Source organism: Emydura macquarii, unplaced genomic scaffold, assembly GCF_026122565.2.
Source record: "Emydura macquarii macquarii isolate MOO-44397 ecotype Brisbane River unplaced genomic scaffold, CSIRO-AGI_Emac_v2 contig_450, whole genome shotgun sequence".
Lineage (NCBI taxonomy): Eukaryota > Metazoa > Chordata > Testudines > Chelidae > Emydura > Emydura macquarii.
This window is the reverse complement of record NW_027130587.1, coordinates 9,136,845-9,155,127: the sequence shown is the minus strand read 5'-3', so window position 1 is coordinate 9,155,127 and position 18,283 is coordinate 9,136,845. Positions and strand designations below refer to the sequence as shown.

Genomic DNA, 18,283 nt, shown 5'->3' with positions numbered 1-18,283 from the left:
ATGGGGAGGTGACACGTAGTTGTGCCCAGTTTCATAACTTTGTGTTTTTTAATTTTATGAATATAAACGGATCTACGTGAATTAAGCGCTGGTAAAAGTAGCCACATTGACTGCCCTTTAAACTGAAGTCTTTTGTATAGCCTCAGATCAGGTACATTACAGGAAGTGGCAATGAAAACTTCCCACTCCCAGCCTCTCACACCAGCAAACACAATGATCCAGAGGGACCAGCGATAACCATCTATGCCTTAGACTTTCTGCTGAGAAGGATTCCATGTGTGCCAGTTCTGATACAGGCACCTGTCCCCCAACACCTCCTTTTACACAGGTCACTGAGCAGAGGAGCAGCTGGTAACATTGGTCTGTCACAAGGTTGAGAGCTTGGAGAGAAGTTATTCACATTGTCTCTAATTTATAGCTGAAATGGCAGTACTTTCAGGAAGATTTAGGGCTTCTTTTATTACATTTATGACAACCTTACCCAAGAGTGTTTATACCTAATGAGCACATTCCCATAATGAATGCCCTTTGATGCAATACGTTCCAACTAAAATCATAATATAATAAAGCTCTGTTGCTTTTTCACCCTGCAAGCTATGGAAGTCAATAGTTTATGCCCAAATACTGTAGGTTTTTAATCAGGAAGGACTTAACCTTGTGAGGCCATTAAACATTACTCCCCTTTTATTTTCATATAGCAAAGGAAAGGTCGGGGGAGGGGGACGACAAGAGAAACCTGTGAGTTTGTCTTCATTGTGCATGCCCCCTTGAAGAAAACAAAAGAATTATTAGACGAATGAACTCATTGTGCAGCAAAATGAAGCCCAAGGATTAAGGCAAGATGCATTCCATGCAGACAATTCTACTCAGGTTCCTCACTCAACTCCATTTATCTCAGTAACTGCTTTTTCTCCCTGCAAGATCTGAATGAAAGTTTAAGTGCAGTGAATCACAAAAGGTAAGTGACAAATAGTAAAACGAGACTATACAAAAAGAGGGAAAGTGTGGGAGGACCCAAACAACCAGACTACCAATAAATTAGTGACCAGTCTTCTCTTTCAAAGGGATCTAAATGCAAAAAAACTAGTGAAGATGAATGGTGCTGAAAAAGTGCAGAAGTTAGCACACCACTACCTGACATTCTTTAATCTGCAAATCGGGGTCAGGCAGTTTTATGACGACACTTTTTCTACGGCAATTCCTGTATTTCCCACTTCCATTCAGCCAGAAAAACCTGTAAGACCAGCCTCTTGGGGGTATTTCAGAACTTCTGGCCAGAACCAAGAATTAGAAAGGCAGAGGAAAGATGATGTCTTGGAAATGATCAGAACTGCTTACCAAACAGAGGCTCAATCATAGTTTTAGCACAAGATTCAGAAGGGATTGAGCATGGCTTTTCTTACATAAGTGAGAGCTCGTTAAGTCCATAGAAAAGCTCCCATTGATTCCAAAGCCCCGAGTTCTCCCATGACCGGTAGGAGTCACTCCAAAGATTATTACTGGAAGGGATCATAGATATCATCTCATATAGCAGACTGCATAAAAGATGGAGACTGGACAACAACAACAACAAATCTCAATCTTTATGAAACACACACAATACAAAAGAGAAGGTTAGAGCTCAGCTGATAAAGCAAGAGTTGTGAGAAAGTATCCATTTTTGTTTTAGAAGATTCATACATGAAAAATGGAAAGACCCAATATCTGTGGGGTCTCCAGTCTAATAAAATACCTGAGCGATTCCTGGCTCTTTGACTAGTAATGTTGGGTAGACTATTTAAGAGTGCAGCATGTATGAAGCAAGAAAAACCAGCTGGTACCCATATTTCTGTCTCCACCACTGACAATCAGGTTTGTTTCTAAACTAAAGTGCTAAACGAGTGCTAAAAATTCACTTAAACCTACAAAAAAGAGTGCCAGGAGTGAAGTAAAAGTTGTCCCACTCCACGTGTCTGTGGCGAGGCTTTTTAAAAAGGGGTTTGAAAAAAGAGATACGTCACACCTCTGGCTGCACTGAATCAGTTTAACCAATGTGTGGGTTTGGGAAACCTGTCTGAATCCGCTTATGATGCTCTAGCCTCCTCTGAGGCGTTAAGGAGGCTTTTGTTTTGTTTTTCAAGTTACTAGATGCAGGGGCAAAGTGGACAGCCAGATGCAGTGGTTTGGATTTCCCTCTCAGCTCACTGTGCGGCCCATAGCACGGAGACAACGGTCTAACCTGGTGCTCCCCCACTGCCCAAGCATACAGAAATCAGAGGACAAACTGATTTGACAAGACTGATTTCCCACACACTCCAAACCCATTGCGCAATGCCCTGTGCCCCACACAAGCACTGTGGTACCCCTGAAAGTAGCAATGGGCCTTATTTTCAGGGAGGCTGAGCAATAGAAATCAATTGGAGTTGTGGGTGCTCTGTACAACTGAGAAATCAAGCTGTGTGTGCCCTGAAGAAAGCAAAGGCAGTCTATAACAAAGGCCAGTGCCACACCCGCTGCTTGCCAACCCAAAACACGTACCTCTGAGTTAGACACACATCCCCTCATAACCAATGTGGTCTAATGGAGAGAGCCCTGGACTGGGACTTAGGACAGCTGGGATCTATTTCAGGCCTGACCGTGGCTAGCTGATGACTTTGGGCAGGTCACGTCATTGCTCAGTACCTCAGTTTCCTCTCTGTAGAAGGAGGGTGGCAACACTCACCTGCTTTGCAAAGCACTTTTATGCATGGACACTCCAAGAGCAAGGCATTACTATTATTACTGCCAGAGACAGCCTTACTGCCTTCGACTGCTCCGTTTTTTTTGCCTAAATCTCTGTCCTTCCCTCCCACTTTAAAGTTCCCTTGTGATACCAAGAGACCAGAGAAAAGAGGATCAGTCAAACATTGACACTACTGCAAAAGCAATAAAGCCTCAGCCTAGAGTAGATACAATCCTTACTCTCTTTGCTGTTGCAGAGTCTTCATTTTCCTGTCTAATTTTTCTGCTTCTTGCTCTCCTCTTTAATTTCTATATTGCCCATATTTCCCCTTAAGTCCTTCTCCCACCTCTATCTAACATATTTAAGTTTTCTTTCTGACAGACTGCAGTGAACAACAGTTTGTCTTCTGTATTGATTTCTTTGCCAAACCTTTGGTTAGTCCTACTTCTCTTGTGAGGGAATGAATATGGGATAAAACGGTCTGCGGGAGCCCAGTATGAGCCACAGGGACAGAAATATTTCACATCACTGCTTGGTGTTATAATAAAAACTCACAGCTACTAGTTGGAGTCTGTTTTATACAGCTAGTTTAGAAATTAGTCAGTCTGTGACAAGCAAATAAACAAGATGTCCATTAGATGTTATATCCCTATCCCTGGACCTCCTGTTCTTATGGCTTTTTTATTGTAAACTCTCCAAAACAGGGGCTTCTATCTTTATTTGTACAGTACCCAGCACAACATGGCTCTGATCCAGATGGGGGCATTTGGGTGTGACTCTGCTTTATTTTCTATTAAACACTTCTAACAATCTTGAATGACTTCTTAAAGTCCATGGAGGTGGGTGGGATGGGCAGCTATTTAGGAAGGGGTCAAGAGGGAGACAGGGCCGTATTATCCATTAGGCATAATAGGCACAGTGCCTAGGGCCTACAAAACTGTCAGGGCCTATGAAAAATGTTGTGAACTAAAATAAAATGTATCCGAAAATTTGAAAAGCAATCGATAAAATCAAAATTCGTATCTTCTTAAATTAAATATATTTATCTAAGGTAAAAATTACTATTATATTATTACATATATCCATTGTAAATTTAATTCTGTGACAAGATTTAAATTTTCTAAGCTTTTAAGGAATATGGTTACAATTTTAGCAAAAGGGAATGCACTAAATGCAGGTTTCAATTTTGAACAATTTTTATTTGACATTTTGCTCAGAGTGGCATAACTAGGGGCCACAAAACCTCACAATTAATGTGCTTAAATTAATAGCTTAAAATCAAATTAGTTATTTTGGTCGGGGGGGCCTACGAAGGCAAGCGTGCCTAGGGCCTATGAAGGTCTTAAAACGGCCTTGGAGGGAGAGTTTGGACAGCTGGGGGATGAAAGTGCAACAGAAAAAGAAAAGAGCTTATTATTCACACACACACACACACACACACACAAAGAGAGAGAGAGAGAGAGAGAGAGAAAGTCCACTGAGTTCTCTCATCCATCAAAGTGAGGACAATATTGTAATAAAAGTATTACAGTTCGCCCTTGAAATGGCAGAAAAAGTTATTACAGTTTCCCTTTGTGTTTGTAATATGAATTAACCTCAGTATTTCAAGTAGGCTTTACCAACAGCTACCATTCCATGGCAACTGGGACACTGTAGTTATTCTAGTCTAAGTATAGGAGGATGCTAACTTTGAGCCAGCAATGACATTTGAATGTTAATAACTATATTTAACCTCTCACAAAGAGCTGTGAAGATCATTTCATTCTTGTCACGTCAGTTTGGATTTACATACACGTAAATGAAAACAGAACCTGGCCTTTTCAGAACTCTACACAGAAACCACATGCTTTCATTACTGCATCAGTGAAATGCACGTTAACATGGGCTCATATTATTGCTAGTCCTACTCATATGCACAGGCTCCAAGCAGCCATGAGGTTGTTACAGGTGAAAGCAGAATGGGAATCAATCCATCTTTTACAAACAAAACACACACACACACACACAGCTTCCAGAATGCTACTGTTATGTTATATATCAATTTTAAACATGATTTTCAACAATACCTATCAGCTCAGAATCAGCCAGAGAAGGAAGAAATCTATTGGGTCATCTTGTCCATTCCACTGCAGAACTGTTTTCAACCGCAATTTAAGTGTTTTGCCTCAGCCGCCTGACTCAAGCAATAAAGCTTCTATTATTTTCCTGGGCTGATTATATCTTAAAAATTAAGTTTTCAAATAAATTCAACTTATGCCAAGAAACATTAATCTTTACCTTTTGAACTCACAGATGCCTAGATGGAACAGAATGGATACAGTTTTCTTTTAAAGCTGTATGAACCCCATTCACAATTAGAATTCTGCTTGCTTGGACAAACGCATAAAAGCAAAAGTTACTTCAATAAAATAGCAGTTGCAGATTTTAAAAAGGTTGGAAGCCCATTAAATACATATGATGCACGTTCACTTGAACTCAATCCTTTTTCTTAGATTCTGATCTACCTGGAGTTGGTTGGTTTGGGTTTTTTTGTATTTCCCATAGGATGGGCCATTACAATTTTCCTTGATGTCTGCCATTTCTGAAAACCCAGAGGAAGTTATAAGAATAGCCTAACACAGATGAAAAATGAAGTAATCTCTAGTCAGTAAAATTGAAAATTGTGTATATGTATATTATATTAACAACACAGAAATAGATCTTTAGGAAACTTCAGAGTAATTGTTGCAAAAATAAGTGAAACAAATACTATTAGTGATGCAAGAGTTGCAATTAGTGAATTAGTGTTGCCTTTTAATGTAATTTTTACTAATGGGTTACTAATTTATTTTTAAGTGCACTATAATTAGTAGCCTGTGTAACAATTTAGGTAATAAAAAAAAAAAAATCAGAAGCTATATAGGTCAAGGCAAAGTTGTTTTTGTTTTAAAAAAGAAAACAAGTCCCAGAGGATTCTATAGGTTGCTTTCCCAATAACTGCTGATTACTAGTAATACAAAACCTTAATTGCTAGTTGAAACTGCAGATGTTACTTAACACTGTAATTAGGTACAAAGAAAGAAAAAAGAAAAAAAACACTATCCCAATTTGTATTGCTTGTATTTTTAGCAATTCTTAACCCAATGTGCTCTTTGGCTGTTGTTTTGATGTTCTGTCAGAAATGGAATATAAAAAGAGGGGTTAAGTGGAAGAAAGTTACTTCTATCATTTCAGTGCTCATAAGCAGATTTTATCTGAAGGTACCTATCCAAGGACAGAGTAAGGGCAGATCTATGAACCCAAGAGAAGCCCAATGCCCACTGATATACTCTAGCAGCTGCTCTGCCCTTACCTGCAGTAGCAAGGGAACAGGTACATCCTGCTTGGGGCACAGATCCAGTAATAGATTGTCTCCATTGTTTGCTTGTGTGGTTATAGTATGTAGACAGTAGACATACTTAAGAATGATTCTGAGAGAGAGCGAGAGAGTGGTGAACATGACACCGTTCTGATTTAGCAGAACAAATGTCAACTTCAAAAAAACTTAAAAAAACCCTAATAAGCAATTTATTCAAGATCTAACACATATACCTTCATATAAAAATATACAAAAATATAACCAGAAAGACCACAACTATATACCTAATTAGCAACAGCACCCCCATAATTTGTCTCATCCGCAGCAGAATGTGGTGATCCTAATTGTTTAGTAACTTAAATGTAAGAATAATTTTAAGTGATGATAAAATAGATTTTTAAAGGTTCTATAAAGGTATATTAAAGGAAAATGAAAATATAAGGTTATGAATAACATTAAGTTCTATTCACTTTATGTGTTCTCAAACATGATACAATACTCTTTCAGGCTTTGCTTAGTCTTTTACTTAAGAGGATATATAGATTAACAACTTCTTCCTTATTCATAAGCAAAGTCACTAGGGCCCCATGTAACAAACGCTTATCCAGATATTTTAGAAAGAATGTTGATGTTCTAAACACATAAAACCTCCTCTCCAAAGACAGAAGAATCCCTTATGAATGAGAAAGATATTTAGATAACTTTCTTCAGTAGGGCTCCTAAAATATTTATCCTTTATAGTCAGAGGAATATGCATATGACGTATTATAATAAATTATTACACACCCTCTGGATACAGATCATTAAGAATTTATATTTTCTCCCTGTGGACTAAAAACAACAACCCACAAACAAAGATAGGATTTTTAAATTGTTGCTGTTTTGTGCACATAAACAGTAAATTAGATTGGCTGTATTTATGTACATTTTTATATATTACATATTGCACTAGATTTCTGAAAGAAGTTATACGGTGGAAAAAAGAGAAAAAAAAAAAAGAGTGCTTGAGTCTAATTGTCACAGTATCTTGGATTCATGTGGAAAAATTCACCCCTTTACTTTTATTTATATTACTGTAAGGCGTAGGAACCCCAGTCATGAACTAGGACAACATTGTGCTAGGTGCTGCATAGACAAGGAACAAAAGCATATCTGTCAGCATCTCACAATTGTACTAGGGGTTTTTTCAGCATACATGCATAAGTGCCTATGTGTCATTCTATTTACTTAGCTATCTAGGTATTCATACAGCACTAAGAACCATAGTACCCAAGAGTCAATATCTAAAAAAACCCAACCAATTCAATATGATAGACCAGGAAATGCTCTGTGCTCCAGTAACAACACACTTTGTAGGATATGCATGGCTGGTGACTGAACCAGTCACATGTATAAGCTAGTTAGGTCCTTTGTGACCCCAGAACAATAAGATGCATGGAAGTGGAAATCTAAGAATGCTCAGGGATGCAATGGGGAACGAGATTAAAGATTTAGGTTCCAGACCTCATTTTCCAAAGTATTATTTTATGTAATTTTTTATTGTACCACCATCATGGAAAGCCCTTTGTAGTCTAGAACCTTTCAGCCGATGTCCTGCCAAAACAGAGTTCTACTTACTTTATGTCCAAGGATTGTGTCTGGAATGCACCAGGAGAGGACCTGTCTCCATTATAGCAACTGGTATGGCATCCCTGCTCTAAGCATGGAGAGATAGCCTAGACAGGGAACTTCACTGGGAGATAAGACTGCTGGGTTCTATTCCTTACTCTGCCTCTGACCTATGTGAATTTGGGCACATCATCTGTCTCTTGCCTTAGTTTCCAAATCCCCATTTTGGGACTAAGAACACTCACTTACCTTTGTCAAACAAACATTTTGAGAACTAGAAGTGTCGCATAAGAGCAAGTCAGAGTCCATTCTTTTGGCTGGTTTTAGACATAGTCAACTCCAGCCAGCACAGAATGCTGCAACATGTCCCTTCAGGCACACTGGCGGCTACTGCACAATATATCAAACCCTGTCCTCCATGCCCTGTGCTGGCTTTCCACAGAATAGCTAATCATGGTCAAGGTCTTGGCCCTTATCTTTAAGGCACTCCACAGCCGTGGCCCAGGATGTCTAAAAGACAGGCTAGAGATCTGTGCTGAAGACCGTGGTCAAAATCTTTGCTCATCTGGCACAACAGAATTTTCTACAAGGAAGTCTGTGCAGGGGACTGAGCTTTCTCATGGGGCAGCCTGAGATTATGCAGTGAACTTCCACAGAAACTAAAGACCATCACTAACCTCAGCACCTTCTTCTCGGAGTGCAAGGCGGCACACTTCTTTGACCTTGCCTTTGGAACATGTTTATATATTACACAAATGTACTTTGCTCTATGTTTATAAAAAACCCAAAGGGGACAGGATGAGAGAACAAACATGTGACAGAGGTTTAGTTTTGTTACTTAAGGCACTACTGGAAGGTGCTCAGATCATGTGGGGATGAGCATAGTATAAGAAAGTAGATAGAATACAAAGAATAGTATTTCCACCATTTTATTCTTGACCATTTGACTTCCTTTGTTCCATGGAGTCTTCAGAGCCGCTGTTGGAAGTGTAGGTAAAGCTGAGTCATCGGCATTTATAATTTTTAAATAACGAGTTTTAAATAGAGTTCAGGTGCTTTGTTAGCAACCGGCACTCTTTTTTTGTGATAACTTAGTGTTATTAATTATTGGCTACAGTAAATACACATACAAAAGCTACAAAAATATGCTGATGTGAAACAGCAATTGAAATCCTCCCAGGAAGAAGGAAAACAGAGTATATGCATATATAAAATGCACATGCTTTGCCATAACATTGCTTCACTTAAGAAGAATGTAGTATGTACTGGAATAAAGCCACACTAATAAAGAAAAAATGGTCACCATAGAGCAGAAGTAGTTCCTTTATTCAAGAAGAAATTGTTCCTATTAGAAAAAGGCAGCCTGAATTAATGAAGCCATCTGTCAGGGATCTGAATGGATTTTTTTACCCGATACCAGATTTCATTTAAAGAACTGTTGCTGGTAGATGTTGGCCTACATTTCAAAAGTGACCAACGATTTTGGCTACCCGGCTTGAGACATTTTGAAGGAGTCTAATTGTCAGAGGGCATTGATCAGCACTTTCTGGAAATCAACCCCCTCTCTAATGTCTCTCAAGATGAGCACCTAAAAATGGAGACCAACAAAATCTCTAGTCGGTTTTGAAAAATTTTGCCTAATTGTGTTACTAGAAAGAGTCATTCTTAGCCTCCTGCAGAACTAGACTTTTTCTTTAAAAGAAAAAAGAAAAAGTGGAACTAGCATAAGCTGTGCTGCATCTCGATTCAATATACTCTTAGGAACCCATTACAAAACTATGTACATATCTTTAGGCTTACAGATATATTCTAGTTTTCCATATTTAGAAAAATTGGCAGGAAATCATTTTTATCTACTATTAAAATATGGGTCAAGTTCAAGTGTCGTGTCTGAACCAAATGACACTAAATATACTAGAGAGACAAGATGGGGGAGATAATATCTTTTATTGGACCAACTTCTGTTGGTGAGAGAGAAAGACAAGCTTTGGAGCTTACACAGAGCTCTTCTTTAGATCTGGGAAACTAACTCTGAAGAAGAGTTCTGTGCAAGTTTGAAAGCTTGTCTCTCACACCAACAGACATTGATCCAAAAATGGATATTACCTCACCCATCTTGTCTCTCTAATATCCTGGGACCAACACAGCTACATCACCACTTCATATACTAAATACATGAAAAATTTAGAAACAGGACCAAGTATAGTTCTCTAGGAACTCCTCTGTTTTACCATCATGATGAAGTTGATATGTTGAGTGGGTATTAAACTGATGAGTAGATATTAAATTCCCAACTCATACAGTATTTTAATAAGGGGGACTCCCTTTTCTGTTGAAATGCAGATTGGGTTAAGTCAAAGGCAAAGGCTATATAGTCTTATAGGTACTGCTCCTCTTCCAACTTGTAATGTAAGAGATTTTATGGTTAAAATCAATCCAAGTGTAAGAAAGTGGAGCCGTTATGCAACTTCCTATTACAATGCTGCATGATGGGCAACTGATATGGTGCCCCCATGACCACTTCCCTGTTCCCTTCACCAACCACTGCTGACGGGCTCTAAGTTAGGGTAGTTGCTGGAGTGAGGAGGAGGTTGAGAAGTTTTGCCTAGGAGGAGAGGAAAGGGTTGTATGCAAGACAGCAATTGGTGCAAGAAAAGGGGGAAAAATTTGGGAAACAAAGTGGGGAAAACTCATTATTTATAAATGACAAAGTTCCAGGGCAGTGGATTACTAAAATTTCTGAAATATCTTCTTATAGAAAATATTTAAAAGGCCTGTCTAGCAGGCCCTTCAGGATGCTATTGCCCTCCCAGCTGCCAATAAAAGTTATTCAGCAAGGAACATGAATAGTAATAGACAAACTCTTCACCATTGCATCACAGGGCTTGATCCCAGAACAGCTATTCAGGGTTCTTTCTCCAGGCCTTCTGTAAGACTTGACGGGAGACAGTATTTCCAATTAATTGTTTTTATGCTGCTAATTGAGACTATGGAAAAGTTTATCCGTGTACACATTCCTATTTATGGAACAAAGTTATGCACAAAATAAAGGAAGGCAGTGTTGATTCTGCAGGATCCATCTGGAGAGCAGAAACCTGGACTACACCAAACACACAAAGGTCCAGATGGCCAGCAAACTACACAAACATCAACACCAGATGCAAACTACTTGCATCAGAGAAGGGCATCAGCACAGCTTCAGAGAAAAGAATCCTCATTTCTTGTGTGTCCCTACCTCCAAGTCCCCTAGGAACACTAACCCTAGGGCAGGGACCCTTACCCACAGGAACCCTAAGCCACTGGCAGGGTCCCCTAACCATAGGAACCCTAAGCCTAGCCCCAAGTCCCCTACACATAGAAAAACAAACCCGAGCGCCGGTATCCCTTCCCATAGGAACATTAAACCTAGCTCGAAGTCCCCTACACATAGGAACCCTAATTCTAGGATGGGGACACCTACCCATACGAACCCTAACCCTGATTCCAAGTTCCCTACCCATAAGAACCCTAACCCCAGATCGGGGACCCCAACCCATTAGAACCCAACTCCCCTACCCATAGGAACCGTAACTCTAAGGTGGGACCCCTATCCATAGGAACTGTAACCCTAGCCCCCAGTCCCCTACCTATAGGCACCCTACCCATAGGAACCCTAACATTAGCGTGCAGTCCCATACGCATAGGAACACTAACCCTAACTCCAAGTCCCGTACACACAGGAGCCCTAACCCTGGCTCCAAGTCCCCTACCCATAGGAACCCTAATCCTAGCTTCAAATCTCCTACCCATGGGAACCCTAACACTAGGTTGGGGACCCCTACCCATACATACCGTAACCCTAGGGAAGGGACACCTACCCATAGCAACCCTAACACTAGCTCCAAGTACCCTACGGATAGGAACCCTAATCCTAGCTCCAAGTCCCCTACGCATAGGAACCCTAACCCTACGACCCCATAACTAGGTGATCACATTTTCCACAGAGCTACATGCAGAAATATTCACGTGTGATTCTGGTTAGGCAGGTCTAAAGCACCTATTCAGTTCCTCTTGGTTCAAGCACAGAGTTCTTGGATCTTGACAAGCTGCGTGGAAGTTAAGAAATAGTCTGATACAGCTCTTCACATATGCAGACCTTAAAGTATTTACGAAGGTGGGTGGGTTTCTTCATTTCACAGATGGGAAAACTGAGGCACAGAGACGTGAAATGACTTGCCCAGAGTCAGCAGCAGAGGAAGGGTAAGAACCAAGGGTAAGAGAAGGGTAAGAAACATGGCTGCTTATTCACTGGGTCACACGGCTTCTTATAGCCACAAGCACTTTGACAACAAAAAGTTATGATGTTGACGTTACTGCCGTAAGGTGGCCTCTACTGGTGTGCTTTCTTGCTGCTGGCCAAGGCATGACATTCCCAGGGAAACATGTGCTGCTTCCTTTTAGGACAGCCTCCAATCCCCCGGTCTCTGGCAGCTCTCACCTGAACCAGTCAGCTCTGACTCACTGGGACCCCCTGCTCCCCAGATCTCTCCCTGATCCTTTTTAGCCCAGCCTCTTAATGGGCCAAATGGGAGCACTTGTCCTAACACAGGGGAGCTTGACCTACTGCATTTACAGTGGTCAGCCACTCTGTGATTGTGGACATGTGACACTCATGCTGCTACTAAGTATTTACCAACCCCTGCCTTTCTGTATTTACTTATTAACAGAAAGAACACGGATGATTTGGCATTTATTCCCACTCCCAACTCTTTTTATTGCTGCTTTCTATTCGATGCTATCCCATTTGCCCTCTATCATAAGAGCAAAAGAAGGGGGAAGGTTAGCTGCAATGTGTGGGTGGAGATGGGAAAAGATGCCTTATTTCAAAGAACTGCAAAATTGGCCGACTCATCTGCTAATTTGGCTAGTAGAACTGGTTGAAATTTTTTCCCCCGACAGAAAATGCTGACCCAACAAAACAATGTTTCATGAGGGCGGTATTCATTTCATCAAAGTTTGCCAGCAGTTATCAAACGGTTATGTTTCTATAAGGTCAGAACAAAATATTTCAGACTATTTCGTTTGATTAAAAAATTCTGAGGTGTTGTCTTTTCACCCCTATTTGAGACCAAACCAAATGTCTAAAACTCAGCATCTCCCCTGGGATGGAAATTTCATTTTCGACTCGCTCTAATAGCTCATCCAGTGTGGTAGGTGTGTTTATTCTTTCATCTGAACCATGGAAAGAGTGCCTAAAATAGCTATGGGCTACCTCAACAATGCCTCCTAGAGCAATCAACCCTTGTGCAAAAGCTGTAGGATTTACACACACCTTTTAGGAAATTGTTTTCTTTTGGTATGCATGTGATTTGCCTCCCCTTGCTAGTTCTCCACATTGCAAGCCAACAGTCAAGACCACATGAAGTGGCAGGAGTTTGAACTTAGACTCTAGTCCAAGCAGCACAACCTGCAGTTTTGCTGGGGGTGGGCTAGTAAGGGGGAATTAAAAAACCCTCATTTGCTGAAGTTTTCATCTTTTCATACAGGGGGAAGGAAACCAAGAGGAAGAATAAGGCACATTTCTTCTTGCCTGATGTGTAAAATTTCTCACATACAAGCCTTCAGCCTCCAGAGGTCTTTTAAGATCAGATGGTTCAACTTGTAAGAAAACACTCCGCTTGGAAGACAAAGAATCTGTTTGCAAAGCTGATTTTTCTATTATTCTTGTAGCTGAAAATGACAGGCTCATTCTCTCTAGGTGGTAAATTATTCATTCCGAAATGTTCTCAATGTAGGCCATGGCACATACCATCTAAAGATGCAAAGTTCATGCATTCCTCTCTTAAAGCAACCATAGTTTGTGGTAAACTGCACAACACTTATTTTAATTTCACAATACTTTTTTGTTAACTACTAAAAACATACCCACCCTCATATAGCAACCACCAATGCTCATCCCATGAGCCAACACTATTTTGCAGGGTGGAGCTGTGGAATTCCCAATATCAATTACAAGCGACTTTATGTAATTGACTAAAATGTCTTACCTTGCTTAATTCCATTTTTTTTTTTAATTTCTCCTGACAAGAGCTAAGTATTAGAGATGGGTCCAAAGCAGATCTGATCACCCAGGAATTTTGGAAGACATTAGCTATGTTTCCATTCCTTTCAGCAAAATGTAGAAACTATTCCCAGCGTTTAATTACTGCTGATGAGAGGATCTAAGTCCAGTGGTAAACTATGTCTCTAATCCTGCAGACATGTATATGGAGCTGTAAGCAGTCCCATTAACTTCAATATGATTACTCATGTGTTTTTAGTTAAGCATGTGTTGTAAAGGTTTGCAGGTTCTGAGCCATAAATAGTCCCTACCAAAAAGGAATTCACTGTGACTTTGGTCTCATCTTCGTAAAGGGTCATTCATGTGTGTGGTGATATATAAAAATGTGGAATGATCATTAAAATTCACATATATATTCCAATTCAGATTTAGAAAAACCTCTATCAAAACTACCTGAACTACTTATGTTTGGAAAGTCAGACTGCAAAACGTCTCCAAGATATTCTCTCATGGTATTTCCACTGTGGTCCAGAATTAGGAAGAACAGTAGGGTTTATGGATGAGGAGTAGAAAGGAATAAGTAGAGATGAAAAATGAGGGAGGGAGTTTTGAATCACAAAGATGGCTCGATTCAACTCCAGCCCGAGTTTGTGAGAAAAGGTTCCAGCTGATTTATTTAATATGAACTCGTTTGCCAAATTTGCCTTATCCAGGCCAATCATGGCATGGGATCTTTTCTGTGGACAGCCAAGTTTTAATGAGCTCTTCTTCAAGTTCACATGGCACGTCTTTGCATTATTTTTCCTTTTTTTAAATAATACCAACCAGTTAATTCGGCATTTCCCTTGCCTCAGGCTGATTAGCACAAATTAAATTTCGTGCAAAGTGCCAGGAACCCACAGGAGAACCCAGATGCAGCTCATTGCCCTCAGCTGATGATCCTGACCTCCTGATTGGCTGAAGATTCCAGCAGGCACATTCTTAAACCCTGCACCAGGTTGAGGTCCCAGGCTACTCAAAAGTCTTCCACTCCCACAGCTGTGTTTCCGGTCCTGCTTCCTGCTCTCAGCTCCTCTCCTTCCTTACCCCAGGCCTCCTACTCCTTGTTCCTGTCTCCCCCTCCTGCCCCTGCTGATCCCTGGCACTCAGCTCCAGGTCATTCCCTGAACTTGATAAATCAGCTTCCAATTCAAGCTCTGGCCACTACGCATGGTCACCTCTGATCCAGGCTCTAGGCCATTCTCCCACCCTGACTGCCCACAGCCTGGTCTATAACACTACTCAACACATGCACTTGGTGTGCAGTATCCAAGTCAGGGACATCTGCCATTTGTGGTATAAATACGTGCGACATACGCAATATATAAATAGTGCAGAAACTATCACAGACATTAGTGCTAAACTATTAGTTATTAGCCTCTTATTCCTCTGGCTGATGCTGAAAACCCCTCCCTCACATCCACTCTAGGTGTCGGGTGCAGATGCTCTAGGACTAATAGCAGCAGCACATCTGCCACCCAATAAGAGAGACTTACTACCTGGGTGTCTTAAGAAAAAAAAATTCACTACTGAAAGGAAAGACATGTCGTTGTTGGCACCTCTTAAATCAGGCTTATAAAAAGTATCCATGGCCTCGCTATTCAGTACTGTGTCACATCAAGCAAGTTATACCAGGGCAATATACACAATACAATGGGGGAGCGTCTGGCCCATTTAAGCAAACAGAAGTCATGTCAGTGACTTCAGTGCAGCCAGGATTTCAGCCAGCACCAACACCTCATAAATTTCTAAGCGCCAATAGTTTTGGATCTTCAGCAGTTAGCCAGAGGGATGAGAGAAGAATGGGAAACTTGATGCGATACGGGCATGAAGTAGAAAGCATATTCCCCAATCACAGAGCAGAAGAGGAAGAGACACTGTGGAGAGTGGTAATTATATTAAAATGTGCACACACACAGATGTCTTTCGAAGACATCAACGGACCATACTACAGCTTCACTCTTGACCACTGTCACCACCAGCTTTCTTAGAGGGGACTAGAGTCTTCTGTGGTTTTACCATTATATATTGAAACCCTGGAAATACTCCAACACCCATTTGTTTGTTCTTTCTTTTTACTTTTGCTATTTAAGTGGGGAGGGACTTCTTGTGAAAGGGTACCAGGTGGGCAAACCCAGATTCAGAGCAAGAACATAGCCATTGCAGAGATTTGAAAGCCACTATAAATTCCTGTGGAGATAAGTGGTTTCTTTGCTCTGTATTAGAAATGGACCATTAATACACCTTTTTTTTCCTTTTAAGTTTAATTGCTTCTGAACATAGGCATTTAGTGACATGTAATTAGAGATGGGTATTGGCTATCATCATCTGCACAGGGGTGCAGCACAATTTTGAATTACCTTACCTATGATAACACCGGATATCCATGATCACTATCTCAAACTGACATCACTTCAGAGGTATGTGTCTGCTAGAACATGCTCTGCTCTAATACACATTCTAAGTGCAGAACACAGAGCAAAGTAGAAGAAAAAAAACCCACCAAATACTTGAAATAATAGAGCCAAGATATAGTTTCCAAGACCCCAGTCCTATAGAGCTTCATGTAGGAGAAGGGGTCTACCTGTTCTGAGATCACTGAAGGGTGAAAGTCTACATTTAAGTAGACTTCTCCCAACGCAATTCACGTGCAGGTATCCTGTATCCATGTCCAAGTTCTCTAGTTTGCACAGGCAATTGACTGAACAAAAATTTAGAGTGCAGAGTCAATCCCTTTTAAGTCTTAGCTCTAGTCACATAAAGAAGCTATTGTTTTCTTAGCTATCTGCAGGCTACGTAATGCTAAAATATCACTAGTAAATTATAGTTAGTGAACTCTTTAAAAGCTCCTTTAAAAAATAGTTGATTGCTAGCTTTGGAATGAGCAAACATTAAAAAATGATTCAGTTGAAGTGTTCTAACCAAGAGACTTACATGCTTAAAAGGTGAGTTTAAAGACCTCTTGTATAAGGAAACATCACTGGGTGTGCTATGAAATAGCTGCTATACATCTTGTTCCACCACGAACAAAACAGTTTTATTAGTAGACAGCCTATTCAGCATTAGGGTCTTTAAAATCATACTTGTCAAGATGCACTGATAGAGCAGCTGGATGAATAATGGCAAATGTTCATTCAATAAAGATCACAAAATTGGTCAAATTATTCAACATATATGATCTGACCAGCTTTAGTTGCTAGCATTGTAAACAGGAACTGGAGTTACTAAGAATTAAGACAGTATCACAAAAAAGGTTGATGCCTGCAAAACATCTTTGCCAATTATTTTAAGCAGACCATTACGTCGCAACCCCCAGTCCCTATATATTCTCCACTGCCCCGTGACCCACCAGTACAAGATTGAAATAGCAGAGTTTTGCTTTCCTGCATCAAAGGAAAAATAAATATATTTATTTTAAGTCAGTTCAGTCAATGAACAGTTGCCTAGCAACATTTCCTAGCAACACCACGGCAGAGAACCACACAGAAAGAGCATTTCACTACAAGTCAATTAAATATGGTAATTTGTATGGGAAGATACCAATGTCCATTCCAGTGAAAAACAACAATCCCTCTCTCATTACTATATTTTATCAAGAGCTTTGTAAATTTCTCTTCGACCCCATTTTGGTTCGACCTTTGTTCATTTACTCAAAACTTTACGTCAGCAGCAAGTCAAAGTTGACAGTATTAAAAGCAACACCTAAAAATACAGTGCAACCCATCCATTTTGCTTTCCAGCTCAGTGACTGGTTTCTTCTCTCCTACAAAAGAAACCCGCAGAGAACACAGCTGACTTGTCAGTGCACTCGTGATTTGGGGACATTGTCAAAGGAAGACCCTTCGAGCAATTTTGAATACTAGTATGAATAGGTGCTTTCTATTTACCTAACTTCCCCATTAGTAGTTTCAGCTCAACGCAATTTTCTTCAGTTCATGTTCTGACCTGCAATATAGTTGGAAAGATTGTCTCTGCACTATTTAGCTGTAGCTACACTCCAAAGGTGCTGCATGCAATAGAAATGGGTGAAATTGGCTTTGCTGAAGAGTTGTTAAAGTGCTATGCAAATGTAAGATATTTGACATCATATTCTAAAGTGGAACATCAAACCCAAGTCAAACACTCAGAGCTTTTTTCTGTGGTTATTTTAGTCTTTCAGGACTAGAAGCAGGCAGTGTCAGAAAGGACAGGCCAGCATCTCAAAATAAAATTAAATGGGGAAAAAAAAAATAAGGGTCTCAGAGGAAATTGTGGCTACCTTTATTCCTCATCAACCAGCTCCCCACACAACACTACTTACTGATATTTGCAAAAGAGGATCAAGAGAAATATATTTTTGATGACAAATCACCATAATTTTCAAATTCTTTGTATCTTCCAGTGCCAACTGTCATCTCACTTTACAGTATCAAGTGGCTTCGCAAGGGGTCACATTAATGTTTTCTCTACCCACCCTCTCTTTTATATATTACTACTGGTAGTTTAAATGGAGCCTGTGACAGGTTGCTGTACTCACCGCTGGATGGCACCACCTTCTGGCGATTCGGGAGATTAGGTT

At 40.3% G+C, this 18,283-nt stretch overlaps 1 long non-coding RNA gene across 1 annotated transcript in view; it reads right to left on the bottom strand.

Annotated features, from left to right (window-relative positions):
• LOC137146428 (uncharacterized) overlaps window positions 1–18,283 on the bottom strand; it is a 57,040-nt gene that overhangs the window by 20,257 nt on the left and 18,500 nt on the right. The gene's annotated exons all lie outside the window — the stretch shown is intronic.